This window comes from Rhea americana, unplaced genomic scaffold, assembly GCF_003343005.1.
Source record: "Rhea americana isolate MKP2758 unplaced genomic scaffold, rheAme1 scaffold_151, whole genome shotgun sequence".
In the NCBI taxonomy this organism is placed as follows: domain Eukaryota; kingdom Metazoa; phylum Chordata; class Aves; order Rheiformes; family Rheidae; genus Rhea; species Rhea americana.
This window is the reverse complement of record NW_028185606.1, coordinates 298,353-313,587: the sequence shown is the minus strand read 5'-3', so window position 1 is coordinate 313,587 and position 15,235 is coordinate 298,353. Positions and strand designations below refer to the sequence as shown.

General features: G+C 40.3%; 1 protein-coding gene and 1 long non-coding RNA gene across 2 annotated transcripts in view; one reads left to right on the top strand and one right to left on the bottom strand.

Moving 5' to 3' along the window:
• Positions 1–6,714: 6,714 nt before the first annotated feature.
• Positions 6,715–15,178, bottom strand: LOC146598820 (uncharacterized). Its single transcript, XR_014895175.1, has 4 exons — positions 14,886–15,178; positions 13,913–14,061; positions 8,412–8,483; positions 6,715–6,880 (listed from the first exon to the last, which is right to left on the bottom strand). It is a non-coding gene; the product is annotated as an uncharacterized LOC146598820 (long non-coding RNA).
• RALGPS2 (Ral GEF with PH domain and SH3 binding motif 2) overlaps positions 14,915–15,235 on the top strand; it is a 123,131-nt gene continuing 122,810 nt past the window's right edge. Inside the window, exon 1 of the mRNA XM_085299618.1 lies at positions 14,915–15,018. The gene's annotated coding sequence lies outside the window, so the exon portion shown is untranslated. The remainder of the gene's footprint in view (positions 15,019–15,235) is intronic.

Here is a 15,235-nt window from a genome sequence, read left to right as displayed (position 1 = left end):
CCACTGCAGTGTATATATACAGCACGTTAGCTACAATGGAAGAACTTTCTTCGGGCAGTCTTCTGCTCTGATTGCACAAGGTTTGTCCACTTGGTCAAAAACAGTTTCTTCCTCTGATCACTACTGATACTATCCCAGACACATAGATTAGCAAAAGTATGAATGAGGCCCACTGAGAAACATGTCATGTATTCTTTTGGAGAAGCCTTAGTTTGTTAGGGATGTAAAAGCATTGATCAGGTCTAAGGGTCCTGTGCAGAACTTTGTAGGGATTAATTTAACCAGTTTGCCCCTTTTGTTCATTTGTCTAGTATGCATGTGGAGCTAGATGTTGTCTCTGCTGTGCCATAAGAGCATGGTAAACATTACCACTGCATTTGTGATCGAGGTGAACAGTAGAGATTTCAGGGATTGTTCGGCTCTTCTGCTCTAAACAGATGCACTCCCTGAAGCAGGACTTCTCTACTTCCATGGTAATTTATCACTTTTAACCCTCTGAGATGCTTTTACCACCAGACTCCTTTAGTTGGGGATTGTGTTTTCCATTTTTTGTATGTAGTAGAGCCCCTTGTTACACTGACTTTGCATTAAGACTTGCATTAAAAAAAATCTGTGTTTTTGTCTATTCCCCATACAGTTGTACAGGAATGTGCAGCGAATTCAAAATGTACATGCATGAGACAATGCCAAGTTATATACAAGCATAGAATCCACAGGTTTAGAGTACATTTCTCAACAGTTATGTCTAGCGAAAGACACAGTAGAGGGAAAACATTTATACTACTTCTTGCTTAAATCATCTCTTCAACATCAAATTAAAGTCTGTGGTTCAGAACCCTTGACCAAAGTAGAAAAGCATTTGCTGCTGGCCACAGTCGCAAACCTTAGTGCTTTATATTCCCAGAATACAAGTATTTAACACAGCCATGTTGAAAACAGCAGAGAGCTTTATGAAGGACTGCAAAAATCAGCATTCTTGTGACCTCTGAGATCTGCCTGTTATTTAGTGAGTTCAGTTTAAGGTTTTTCTATTTGTTCTTAATGGTTTTTAATAATATAGGATTGTGATTCTGTTTTTTTTCTTCCAATTACCCTGTCCTATAACAGAAGTTTTGGAGGACAGAATACTTTTTGAGGGGGAAGCCATGACTTGCAGGATGACAATCAATAGCATACTACCATCATTTGAGGCTGCAAATACTCTATATGAATTGCTGTAACTGATGGGAGCTAGAACCTCAGATTTCCTATGTAGGAGCTCTTGACTCTGAACTTTATTCAGCTCATTCAATTACCAAATCACATTTTACTGAACTACTGGGCTGCTTTGTCTGAGTAAAGCAAAAGGCCTTTATGTGCTTGGGTTTTTCTCTTAGCTTAAAGTTTACAGCTTTCTTCCACAGGGCAGTGCTAACTCGTTTTGCGAAATAACATACCAAAGTACCTGCTGACATTTCAAGGTGCCTGATGGTCACACTACACCAATGCTGAGTTTCTACTTACCATAAAATCCTGTGTAAATACATTGTGACTTCGATAGTGTAGTAAATCTGGTATCTAGATAAATCATAATACTGCTTTTCCTATTGGTGTAATTAGGTGAGCTCACTGGGCCAGATAACACAGAGCAGCAGCTTAGCATCTCCCAAGTGAGGGACCTGATGTAATGTCCTGTTAGCAAGTGAGACAGCATCAAGGCGAGTATTAGACAACGAGACGTGACAGTATGTGTCATGCCAGGATACCCCTATACAGTGTGAGTGAGTTGCTAGGCAGTGAGCTGAGAGCTCACTATTGTAAGCACCTGACAAATTGTCTGTTTCTTGACAAGCTTCTCGGGATGTAAAAAAAGCTTCAGTGTAAATAAGCAGGACTGGAGTTTTTTAAAAAGTTAGTCTCCCAAATCTGGTTTGATTTCAGTGAATAGTTTTCCTACCTCCCCTCACTCTTCAGTAAATTCCAAGGTTGAGTCTTCTTTTGACCAAACAGAATAGACAGAGGAGCAAAAATAACAATAAAAAATTCTGTGGAAAAATACCTTGAGATTGTTAACAGAGAAGAAAAGTGATTATAAGCTACCTCTCAATTCCGAGATGCTTCAAAACATTTTTTTTTCAAATTCAGGATATTTGAGAGCTCTGCAGATGTTGTCAGGCATGGGGAGAGAAGCAGTACTACTGCTAGCACGATTCTTTTGCATCTTTTAATTGCCAGATATAATCTGAGTAGCAAACAGTGCTGCTCAGTGAAGCATTTCTTCTACATCTATAGTTTCTCCTCTCTTTGCATGAACGTGTGTGGGATCATGGATTAGTGAACAGCCATATGGGAGGGAGCTAATGGCAAAACAATTTCTTAGTGAGCACTGCTGCAAGAGTGGTAAGGAGGCAGAAAAGGGAGCAGGAAATGATGGAGGAGGGGAGATACTCCAATGACACTTAATCGAAGTGATGTAGAATTCCCCAGAGAAGCTTAGGTCTGGGGATATGAGGGCTATGACCCTTCCATATGTCTTRCAGACCCCTACTAGGGAGGCAATTTAAGTAATTCATCAGTGCGAACTCCAGGATGTTTTTCTTACTTTGTGGGATTTTCCACTAGACAAGAAAGATATGCATTACTTAATGGGAAACTGAAAAGAAGGTTGTCTGATATTTCCTTTATAAATCAGCAAGCTAGATCATGAATTTATGATTATATTATGTAAAACTAGGRGATTATCCACTCTTCAGACATCATCTCTTCTCCCTGGGTACCTGGAAACTACTGAAATGAAAGGTAGGGGAGGGKTAATTGGTAGGTGAGGGAGTGGGCTGTATGGGAGGAAGCCAGGACTTATAATGTCCCTGGTTCCCTTTTCTAAAATCAATTCCTCTTCTAGCAAACGTCTAAGGCAATAGCAGACTGGATGGCCTAGCCATCTAATGGTGGCCAGCAGCGCTTCCACAGTCGCTATTGTATCAGCATTCACATTTCTGCCTCGAACTTACACAGTGTGTAAAAAACCTTGACACCCAAATCAACCCTTCCTTTTCATCATGGAGAAAATCTCAGTGACAGAATTCTTCAGATCATCTCAGATCGAAAAGAAACAGATGCCCCACCTATATGTGGCATATCCTCAGGGATATGGAGTGGGAATTAAGGACAGCTTTCCCCTGGCAGGCAGCTTTTCCTGCCAGTGCCCTAGCTGCATGGTCTTTCTCTGAGACACTACATGAGAACTATGCAGAAGAGATAATACAGTCCTCTGACGATTATTTTTTCCTGGCTTATTTCCATGGGCCTGAAGAACAGACAGTATGTGCAGATGTAGGAGGCAAGATCTGGCCCTGTATACTTCCCTGAAGTGCTAGCTCTATTCTGCATAGCTGTTGGTAGTTCTCTCCATTTATAGTTTTCCTAACAAAACCAAGTGCAAAGTTAATTTTTTCCTAAGGGCTTTTCTTGCACTATTACGCATGTTCCATTATTGTTCTGCAGTGTTGCCTGTTTTATTACACCCTGGCATTTTTATTCCCTTTATTCTTACAGGTCAGTAGACCAGCTAGTAAGTCTAATTGCCCTCATTCTGTTCTGCTGCTTTCGACAGATAAGAGCTGTAAACTGGGTAATATCTTGTCAATACTTCAAGCCTCCTGCCTTACAAGCATTCGTCCAACCTGCTGCCTTTTCTCATGGCTCATTGTGYAGTGATTAGTTTAAATACATGTTTCCAGTTATCTAACAGACCAGTAAGAAACCAACAGAAGAAAAAGATTAATTTGAAATGGAAAAGTTTGAAAGACGTTTCCCACCTGTGTGAATCCAACTATAAGCACTTAGCTCAAGTGAGATTAGAAGATACAAGGCAGAAACAGATCTTTTTCTTTCTTAAATGCATTTAAGAATAACTTAGGAAAGAATGAGTATATGAAAGCAYTTCTGAGGTGAAAGGACATATACTTTAAGGTTCATTTTCCAAAYACACATTGGCTTAAATCTCACATATGCACATGCTTGCTCTCTCTTATATATGCCACCTCAAACAGAATTGGTACAGTATGACTTTTTAAAAGTGTATTATAAATAACTAGTAATTAAAAATAAAGAATAAAACCAAGCATTGTTAGTCTAGAGTATCTCCTCTATCTCCAACAGTAGCCTACATTTAATGCTTCAGCAGAAAACATAACGTACCTRAAACCTATGCAAAACATACAAAGGAGAGAGATGTCTCCAGTAAGTGATCAGTCTGTTAAGCATCACCGACACTAATGTTTGCAGTTGTTCTCCCTGTCAGCATGTCGTTGTTATTCATGTACATGTCTAATCCTCAAAAAAAATCTTCTAAGCCATTTGTTTCATTTGCTGAACTCTCAGCTCTAAAGCACAGAGTTCCAGAGACAAAGTGGTATATTAAATTAAAATGCATCTGCAGGGAGGAGGGCGTTCATGCAAACTTTCACTGTCTCTTCATTTCAAATGTTTCTTTCTCATGTGTTTCGTTTGCTTCCTAAGTCCAGCTATACCTCCCTGCCTGTGCGGAGGTTTTCTTTARGCTCATACTGCCTGGCCTCTCTCTCCCCAAGGGGTAACACAGAAGTCTCTACTCAACTGCTGCTCTGTGTCTGAATCAAGCTGSGAAGCTGCCACAGGAGCAGAGACTGGGCTGGGAGCTGTGCTCACACGTTTGTCTGCAGAGAGCAGAGCAAAGCTGGAGGTGGGAGAACATGGGCCTGACGCAGGGGACTGCGGCAGTGAGAAAGGCTGGGGGGTAAATTCTGCGGGAAGCCTAGGCACCCCCTCTTCTCACAACTAGCCCACCGTGCTGCTAGAAGAGATCTGTAGTACTGTATGCTATYGATCTTTTCGATCTTTAGTAGAAACTGTCTTTTTCTATATGTTCATGTACTGGCTGGCTGATTTCACTGGATGATGACGATAATGCAGATAGGAAATTTGTCTCTAATTCTCGTCTGTAGATGAAAACAATTMAATTTGCTAGATTTAGTTTATCTTGTTCTAGCGTCTTCTCTCACAGCCTTCTTCCTGTTGTTCTTTTAGGTTCCTTTTCCTGATCCTCTTTTATTTTTGATACATTTTTAAAGCCAAAARCCAAAATGTAAAATAGCATTTAAGCTGAGGATATATTATGGAAAATGCTATAGTATTCACTGTGTTTTCCATATACTTTGTTTAGTTACACAGTGCTGGTGCCCTATTCTGTTTTTACTGGAATATACTCATAATTGAGGTCTATTACATGCTTGATTTTATATCTATATTCTAAAATCCAAAAGAAAAAATTTCCATTTCATTATGTTTCTCTTATTGCCATAAAACTCATCTGAGCTGTTGTTGATTTAGATAGGGGTATGCAAATCCACTTTGCTTGGCTATTATGTAAAAAAGTCATGATTGTCCTGGTACAAGTGACTGTAGTTACACRCAGGAGAAGGCATCGGCCTTCTCCTGAGTCTGACTTCACAGCAGCCCACTCACMAAAACTGTATCCCTGTCTCTTGTGCCATCCTCTTCCGCCTCTTTTCACCTCCAAAGGTGAAAGGCTGCCTTGATCTACCTCCTGCAGCCACCCAGAACAGTCCCAAACCTCCTCCCTTCACCCAGCTGTTTCTAGCCTCATTGGCCAATTAGTATAACTGCGAGCTATCTCCAAATGCTTTTGCTGAATGCATGTGCATGCATAAGCGTATGACTATTTGGGAATGCCAAGGACAACACACATTYAAATCTGGCAGCCTTCTCCCTGAAAGGGAGATCAGGACATTATCACATATATTTTCTCTTTGGAAAAAAAAAAAAAGACAGTATATCTGCAAGTCCTGTCTTTGCCTGTAGTTATTTTTATTTGTAGGTATTTTCTGAAAACTCAGAATTTTCTAAGTTTGTCTCACTTCCAGTTTAAACAGGTTTTGACTCAGGCTGAGAGAAGGGTAACGAATAGTGGCTCTTAAGAAATGCCAGTTAATAAAAAATGATGCAGTATGGGCAATGTGAGCTATCAGGAGCACATCAAACTTTCTCCTATTCTCTGCATTCCCCTTCTGCATAATGTCRTGTCATGTTCGAAGTGTTAGTCTTAGCTCAGGTTAGTCAGTGATCCAAGTCCACTATTTCTAAATAATAGACTCAGTTCTGGAAACAAATTAGACATAGACATAAGAGAGCTTTCTGCTATATAGGTGAATATCATCTATGCAAGARGAGGCCAAGGTGAAACTTTGGAAACGATTCCTGTAAGAATTAAAGACCACAGTGAAACTCACTAATTTCTCAACCAARTTCAAAATGTACTTCAGTTTTGTCTTCTGTAGTGAAAACTAAAAATATCTGCATCTACATCTAAAAGACGAAGTGTAACAAAACAATTTAGCTTATTTGCACTTCTCTTCCAGGAAGAGAACAAGAATAAACCTGTCAAATTTTAGTTGCAGTTCTTAATGTGCTGAGAAGTGTTTAGCTAGCACGGTGATGAAAGCAACATACTAATCTGTTATACAGAATAAAATACTCAAATTCTACATTATATTAGAATAATCTTTGACAAAGTTTTTTCATACAGCTCTCACAGATTAATTTGTAATAGGTAATTTTTTGAGGTGTAATATTCCCAGATCTCAGGCATATGTTTTTGCTGATGTGTGGCATATAGCAGCAGCCAGGGAGGACACTACACAGTGACAAACTTTTAGATTTTAATAGTGTTAAATATTTATTTCTAATGCTTTTATCTTTATAGAACTAATTGATACTTATTTGTAGACAGCATTAACCAGAAATTTCATCCTAACAGTCAGAAGCTGTTCTATAAAATAGCTTCAAGGATGGGGTTCCTTGTCCTTATGATACATGGCTTCTCTTCGGAAAGATCAGAGTTCTGTGGAAATAGAGGTTTCATTCTCTGATATTTTTAGCATATATCTAGTTTAGATTTTTAAGACTCAGATTTCACTCTTCAACTTCCCAAGYATGTCAGTGGGAAAGCATAAAATGCAAATGAAAATTAGTTTTCAGATGTCAGTTTTGGCCCCAGAATGAATCAGACTGGAGTAAAAGTTTAGGTGAACACTGGCCAAAATAGGCCCATTGTATTTATGGAATTTGCTTGCTGCGTGCACTTTGAAGCCCTTCCAGAGTATACAGGAAAAATCTCTTCTATTTCAAAAGTTCAACAGCTGTCTCCAGCTGAGACACATTTATAAACACTAGACCTTCCAGTACAACTGCTCCATATCAGATGATTCTTCTCATGAAATAGGCCTTGTTTTCATACYGTGACTTATTTACATAAAAAATGTTTATTGTTTTTTCTTTTGCTGTTTAATAGAYGGTATTCTGATGAATGCTAAAGTGATTTGCAGTAGGCATGTTCTAGGGCTGTGAAAGTGGCACAATGATCTTTTCTCTTTAAAGTGAAATTTTCTGAAGTTTCTACAATCCTCATAATATTTATATTGATGTGAACATTGTTTCACGGCTTAAGATGAAATTTGGATCTAGAAAGTTGGGTTAATTTCTTTCTTTTTYTTTCAGATAGTTCTAATAGTAGATGTTGATACTTTGTTACACACACAGTTCTTCTAAAGGTTACGTTGTCTTTCCTTCTTTTAACAAAAACAATCTTGAATAACATATGCTGGCTCCAAGCATTCAGCACTTCCTAGATGTTCTGTCTCTAAAAYGAAATTCTTTCATCCTCATAATGCTCGAGATATACAGGAAAGTACGAAGTATCTGAGACTTTATGTCTACCTCTTCTGTTCATCTGCACATGATGTCTGAAAGTATGTTATAATCTGYCTTCCTAATTTTCATATAAGTATGTATGGTGCATAACATCAGAGTACCTAAGTTGTCTAACTCCAGTTCCTGACAAGCAGCTTTACTTGCAGGTGCATGATATCAAAGTGATTATCTTGCTCTATAGGTCTTATCTGCTAGTATATAGACTATAAAAGATGATGTCTTGCCCCTCTGCTTATCTCAGTAATACCTAAAAKAACTGTTAAATAGATAATTCTGAAAACACTGACTATAAAGCAATCTATTTTATCTATTTGTGTCCAATAATTTAAATGATGATATTTATTAAATTTAAATCTGCACAAGCATGCCATCTGCCTCCTACATAGCAAGGCTATGTAATGGATGGCAAGGCCTTCCAGCAGAGCTGCACCTATTTATACCAACAAACATAATATTCTAATATTTTCAGACAAAGATTATTAGCTGTGGATATAAAAGACATTGTACATTTGCTCTGATGTACATTATTCCTGAAAGACACCACATCATTGTTTCACATATCCTTGTAAGCAGTAACAATTATAATTGCAGGGGATAGTAGAAGCATAGTAAACCAGCCAAAAGAGCAAGGGCAAAAAAGCATGGGTATTGAGTCTAGTTACCTCCTATGGAGCTCTGGTGAATCATGATGAGGTGAAATCCTTATTTTTTTCTATGCAGGAGGAAGAAACAATCTAAAAAAAAAAAAAAAAAGAAAGAGAAAAAAAAGGATTTTGAGGAAACTCGTTGTGAAAGGATAAGAGAAATTCCTTAATGTTTCTTTTTATGACTATTATCATTGCATTGTGCCTCTACCACAACAAGTAACAAAAGCTCAGCACATCTCTAATACCTTCCAAGGATTTCAATGCTCTTAATAAGCACTAAGAGATGGATTGTTGTTGACCATTGTGCGACTGCAGTGAATGATGGATCCAGAATAAGGAGCTTTCCTAATTTACATGGCCCACATAAGGACCAGGCAGGCAGCAGTCCTGCCCCAGAAAGCAGGAGCACAGGATCTACTGAATTCTCTGCCTTGGTTATCCTCACACAGAAAGGAGAGCACTATAGCTCTGTCCCTCCCCATCCCCACGTCCCAAWCATGAAGAGGTAAGTGCATAGCACATCTCAAAGGAGTGTAACTGGCCAAACTTCCCGTGGTGCAACTAAAGAAGTCTAGGAAGCTCCCCTCTTTTTAAGGAGATGCCTCTGCCTCTTTTTAAGCCAGAATGCCTCTTGATTCACTAATATAAAGTTACCTCTTAATGCCAATTTGGCTGATTAACTAAATGATATTAACTTAATTACCTCCTAATTTATTGCATTCTATAATGAAACTACATTGAATCTGTGGGTGCAATATACTCTACTGTATGGTCAAATCTAAATACTACCTGGAAACTTTAGTGGAGCATCTCTTAATGACATTTCATATCACAAAAACCAATGGTGATCCAAAAGGAGTGTCATTTTTTTTTCCAGTTATTAAACATTTTGGCCAAAAATTAGAAGAGGATACCTTTTTTTTTTTCCTTCTCCAAATAGCTGTTTAATCAGTGTTTGAGGTTGAAAGAAGTGTTTTGGAGCAGATGGCAGGAACACAGGATTTAAGCAGGGGACAGATGTATCCATATTAGGGAGCTTGGAAATAAATCTCTTGAAGTCTTGTGGCAGACATGATCATTAGACTGTTTACATAGATGAAATATTACCAGTTACAATTAGCAGTTGCTGTTGTCCGTATTTGGGATCTTTCCTCTTCAGATGGTCATTAAAACCTGTTGTAAATCCTTATGTTTGTCCTACTTCCATACTGTGTATAAATCATTTAGGGATCCTAGCATCTCCATTCTTTATGGAAAATATGTGCAGATAGATATTTATACAACATAAAAAAATGTGGGGGATTTCTTTCTATTAGCAGTCTGCTAGTGCTGTCTCTAATAATGTACTGTCCCCTGTGATATACAGGGGTACTGGGAGAATAGAAAAAGAAGAATATCTGTATTCAGCCTCTACACTGCCAGTTTTTTTGCTTATAGCTCCTTCTCTGATACTATCAGCATTGTCCCTGCTGCAGATGGTTCCTCTTGGGATCCTAACATAAAGCAAATTACTGACCTTCCTACCTCTACGGCTCTTGGGTGAAGGAGGGCAATATAGTAAAGAATTCTCTTCCTGTGGAAAAATCCGTATGTTACGTGACAGACAGTGAGGAAATAATGTTATCTATGTGCAGCTTCCTTTATACACACACACATGTGTGTGTGTGTGTAAGTGAGTGTATGTATATATATATATATATATATGTACATAGTATACGTATTTGGGTGAAATTAGAAGCTGCTGCTTTAATGCACTCTTAAAAAACTTGTGATCTTAAAAATTTAAGAAAAAAAACAGAACCAGTTCAGATTGTTACTATTTAAATGTAATTCCAACTTGGAATTTATTACATTATTGCTGAATTTGAGAAACAAGTAGACACGCCTTCCTAAGAAGGTGTTCTGTTATTAATCATATTACTTTTAGGAGAAAATATTAGCATGTCAATTGAACACATTGAATTAGAGCAGCTGTGAAGTACACTTCCACTCTTTGATACAGTATCCTTTGTAATGCTTTCTTCCTCTAACTGTAAACTCTAAAAATACAGTGTCTTGTGTCTATTTCTACCAGATTCCTATAGTGCTGCCATTTTTATCCATTAGAATATTTTTATGATTAGTTTCATGTTTAACTGAACAGACTGAAAATTGCATTTTGTTATGACTGAAGCAGGAAATTTATCCTCCTTAATAAAGGGTAGAAGACAGTACGTCTCTCATATGTATCAAGCATAAACATCCTCCAAAAGGAAAGAGGAAGATGGTAATAGTTACATTTATCCTGTTTTGACTCTTATTTTATCTATAACAAAGTCAAGGACATGAGAGAGAAACACAGACCAAAAACATAGGAATAAATGTCAGAGACTACCTACCTTACTAGAACCTGGACACCAGTATGTACAATACAAAGCACTGCTCTAGAATGTCAGACTTGTATAGGTAAGCAGTCCAAAATTATAAAACAACAAAATTAAAGTGGCATATAAACCAACTCTGCTTTAGTAAAGCGATTGATTTATGACTGTACAGTTGGAAACAATATATTTTCAGTCTTTATTTTCATAAAGTGAAAATAGTTTAGCGGTACTTTATATTTCTTCATCATCTATTTTCCAGAAGTACTGCATGAATTATGCACAGATAGACTCATGGAATGACTTATTCAAAGAATAAGAGCAGAAAAGAATAGCACTTAGCATACCTAAGTAAAATATTTTCTCCTATATTCTCATTCTTAGGAAACGACATACTTTAACAACTATCTTGCTGGGACAGCTCATATAAAACTGATTTTAACTAACGACTTTTTATGATAATAACTGTTTCTAGATTCAGGCAATGTTAGAAGAACTTTACTTAGTGCCAAGTAATTACTAATTAACCAAGAGTTAACTAGGTGCCAAAATGTAAACTATATTCTTTCAAATCATTAGTTACTAAAACAAGATTAAGGAGTATCTTTTCTGCAGCACTCTGCAGTACTCAAGAAGCTTGGCTGAAAGGCAACTGAATTAATTTGATTTTATATTAATGTACAGTTTTAATACTGGAGCTTTGTACGCAGCATGATATGATCTGTCATAATCAAATACCATTTCTTTTTTGCCTTAGAATTTTACAATAATTTGTTCTGTGATCTATACAAGCAATGCAGATTCCATTAAAGTAATTTATAAATTTTTTATTCTAAAATGCTTACATTATATTCTCTTAATGAAAGTATAATAAACAGTGAATGCAATCTGCTGGCATTTTTATAGACTTAGATTTAAATTGCAATAGTAAGTGCTTTGTTTGCAGCCTCAACAACATTTCATTATACCTGCTACTGCAAACATACTATAGTTTGTATTCTGAAAAATACACATATTATGTTGCCTAATGGAAAAATGTTTTTAATCTGTGAAATTAGAAATAAAATGATAAATTTCCATAATTTCAATTGGTTGATAGATGTCAAAGATGCAAGCTGTGAGTCTCAAAAAGAAGTAATTATTTTCTTTATAGATTGAGGCRGTTCTGTTTACAATGAAACTATTTACACTTCTGCAGAGAGACAGAGCTGAGCAATGGGACATACAAACAAACATTGCTGATGTGATTAGAGATAAGTATGTCTGAAAACTAACTTCTGAGATTCTGTAATAAATAATTATTCAGAAGAGTACCTATCTGCAGGATGGATAGATAGGCAAAAAGAATTTCTAAATTTATTCTCATAAATGAATGTGGTGATGGCAAATGTGATGTCCCCTGAGCAGTAAAATTCTGAGATAATTTGTGTAATGATATTTGTTCAGGTTTGGCCATCTGTACACATATCCAAACAGTCTGACAGTCACAAATGACAGTGGTTTCCTGTTACTTTCGACAGGAGCTTTCTGCATTACAATCAACTATATTGCCACACATTTTCATCTAGTCATTTCCTCTCTTTTTGATGCTTCCTGTCATTTGAATATTTAACAGCACAGCTGGAATTTTCTACTAATAATGAATTTTAAATTGAGTGTTTAATATAGCGGGGAAAACTATACCTATAAAATAATAAAGGAACGTCAGCCATGTATATAGAATGGGCAACTGAATATTGGAAAATGCTGTCCTGGAAAAGATTTAGGAATCCCAGGGGAAGAACAATTCAACATGAGGCTCCAGTGTGAAACTGCAGCATTTCAACACTTAAACAGAGCCGCATGTTTCAGCTCCACAGTCCAATTTATCATGAATAACAAAAGATACTTTTTTTTTTCTCTTAACACTTCTCCTCCCTCCCAAATTCTTTAAAGGTCTTTTTGACCTTTTGTTATTGCTACAAAATAATAGCATGGGATCCCAACATTTTCTCTACTCTTCTCCATTTCACATCTTGGCATGTTGTTTGCTTGACTGTGTTTATATACTGAGTAGACATTTCTCCTGATCTACTGTCAAGGATGCCCACGTATTTCTTAAACTACCTACATTAACCTTCATTATGGGATCCTCTACAATATATAAGCAGGTTTCCTCCCTTCAGCATACACTATGTTTTATTGATGATTATTTATCAATATTGAATTTGTCATTGCAATGCCCTCCTCGTCAGTTAGGTGACTTCAAGTATCTTCACGATCTGCCCCACTAAGGTGGCTGATGTGCCCTCTACAAGCGGTGCCATGTCTCCTTCTGCTCTGTCCTTTCCTAGACCATCTGTAAATGTGTTAACAATAAATATCCTAGCACAGAATCTTAAAACACCTTCCTAATGGCTTTTCACCATCATTTTGACTGAGCATTAGCTCTCCTGTTTCATCTCTGCTTATGGTCTGCAGCATTCCTTCTTTCTCACAACCTACTATGTGTTTTTTCTGGAAGCATTTCCCAAGAGACATTAAGACGTCTTTCAAAATTTGTGTCACCCAGCCCCCTCTATCCACCACTTAAATAATTCATTCTAAGAAATTTGGTGAAGTAAATTTATTTCCTCCTGCTTCAGTGAAAGAGAGCAACTTACACAAAATTTACCTTTGCTTCCCTCTTCTGAGCTGTCTTTAATTCCTTTCTGTCTTCCTATAATCCCTTTCTTATTTCTAAGTGTTTTGTGATTGCACAGACCTTGCCACTGACCCACCAGCTGAAAACTTTGCAGAAGGGTGGAGTTTGGCATTTTATTTTCCTATCATTCGTGCCAATACAAAATGAAAGCGCTCGATACCACGTCAGTACTATCCTTTCGGCCTGCTCATTTAATCCAGACCGCTCAGGTATCTCGGATCCTGGTATCTATATTCTCAGCAGTCTGCAGCTGCATTAGAAGGGAGGGACGATGTATAGCAGGTGGCCCTATTTGGATGGCAGCAATAGATCAGCTCATATACGAATAAATTACTGATTCCCTCTCCCCAGAATGTGAAAGAAGCAATAAACACCTTAAATCCACGACAGGATAAAAACAGCAGATTAGGTATTGTTTGTAAAGCCCTCTGAATATGTATAAACGCTAACTATTAATTATTATGATCACTCACTTGGGCTGGAGCATCCCCGGGAGGGGAAGGGGAGGTGAAGGGAAAAGTGGGCGATGCCAAGTCTCGTCTCCGTGACAGCACTATTGCTACCGCTTCCGACTTCATGGAAACTCTTGCAAAATTTGGTGGTTTTTCGACAGCTTTCCCTCCTGAAATGATGCAAACACCTTGAGGGCCCCCGTTTTCCTTCTGTAAGCTAATAATCTCCTAACCCTCCTGGGAGCAGAGAAGAGTCTAGAAAGTTCTTGCCCTGTATTCCTTTTAAACGAACGAATGCCTTAGTTTACTAGTGCTTGGGGGGCCAGTCCGCTTCCTTGTCCCCGCTGCCTTAAGAAGGAGAGAGGAGCCCCCGAGCAGGGCTCGTGTTTCGSTGTCTCCACCAACGCCCGCGTTCTCGCCGGCGGGAGGGGTCTGCAGCGAGCCGCCGCGCCCAGCGGTCGGGACAGCTGTCAGCGAGGCGAAACGGCGGCGAGGAGCGGGCTCAGCCGGCGGCACCACGAGGCGGCAGCGGGCCCCCAGGGGCCCCGCGAGGGGGGCAGAGCCCCCGGGGAGGCGCTCGCTGAGGCGGCCGCGCCGCCCGCCGGCGCCGGGCTGGGGCGGGGAGCGGGGGGGGAGGGGGAAGCCGGGGAGGGGGGAACAGCTGCTGGCAGACGCGCCTGACAGCCCGCGCGCCCCGCCGTCGCCACGGCAACGCGCGCGGGCGTGCGCCACGCCCCCTCGGCGGCGGTTGGGCCGTTGGGCGCGCGCTCCTCACGTGGCGCTTGCGCAGTTCGCACGGGCAGGGGCGCTCCGCCACAGGCGAGGGGGAGGACCGAGGGGGGCCCGGCGCGCATGCGCGGCCGGCCGCCGCTCTTTACACCTCCCCCGCCCGCGCGCGCACGCCTGTATATGTGTGTGTGTGTGTGTGTGTGTGCGCGCGCGCGCGTGCACGCGCGTGTGTATGTGTGTGGCGGAGCTCGCGGCTGCCCCTCACCGCGGCAGCCGCCGCCGCCGCTGCGTGAGCGGAGCCCGGAGGCGCTGAGCGACCGCAGCGGAGCCCTCTCAGCAGCCGGGGTGGTTTCCCCGCCGGCGCCCGCCCSCGCGCCTCACTCATCTCCCTCCTGCAGGTGAGCTCGGCTGTGGCGGGGCCGGCGCCCGCCTCCGCGGGGAGCCGCGGCGGGGCTTATTGTCCGGCTCCCGGGAGGAGGAGGAGGAGGAGGAGAGGCAGGAGCTTGCTCGCGTGCCGGGCCCTGCAGCGCTGCCGGCCGGGGATTGGAGGCGCGCCGTCCCCTCCCAGATCCGGGGAGGGTCCCGGCTCCCACCGCTCGCCCTGCCTCAGGCCGG